This window comes from Engraulis encrasicolus, chromosome 18 (genome assembly GCF_034702125.1).
Source record: "Engraulis encrasicolus isolate BLACKSEA-1 chromosome 18, IST_EnEncr_1.0, whole genome shotgun sequence".
NCBI lineage: Eukaryota > Metazoa > Chordata > Actinopteri > Clupeiformes > Engraulidae > Engraulis > Engraulis encrasicolus.
The window spans coordinates 9,044,773-9,045,418 of NC_085874.1; positions in this window are offsets into that span (position 1 = coordinate 9,044,773).

Genomic DNA, 646 nt, shown 5'->3' on the forward strand with positions numbered 1-646 from the left:
TATGTATTTGGGGAGGGTGGTGGGGGGTGGAGAGGACAGATGGGTTATGCACTCTTTTTTCTTTTGGTTTTTGTTTTTGTTTTGTTTTTCTTGTTGTTTTTGGAGGCAGAGGATGAGTGGAGAGTGGGGGCTGCGGAACAAACAAACAAACAAATAAGCAGGCGGGTGGGCAGGCGGGAAGGTAGATGGGTGGGCAAGACGGCTGCAGATGTACATTTGTGATGTGGAAGCGCCTTCTACAGTATGTGTCTCTTCTGTTTTTAACAAGATTGTTGGAAGAACTCACCGTGTGGCAGTCTGGTCTTTGGGCGAATGGGCTCGTGTGTGTGCGTGTGTGCGTGTGTGTGTTAGAGAGGCACACGCACTGAACTCTGGCCTCAGGTCACCATAAGCCAATCAGATGTTTACATGGATGTGCATTTCAAATACGATAACCAAGATAAATCATACCATGTATCACCAATGCAACAGAGAGAGATCAAGTCTGGTCTCTTCAATGGGCATGACTATGTGTTGAACTTCACATTCTCCTAGTCTCCTAAAGGGGCATGGCTTGCATAGAATTGCATCTTAGAACCTTGCGTTACATTAATTGCGCAAGAAACTCCCTATGGACTGTCTCTACCTCATCAATTGTTTATCAAAG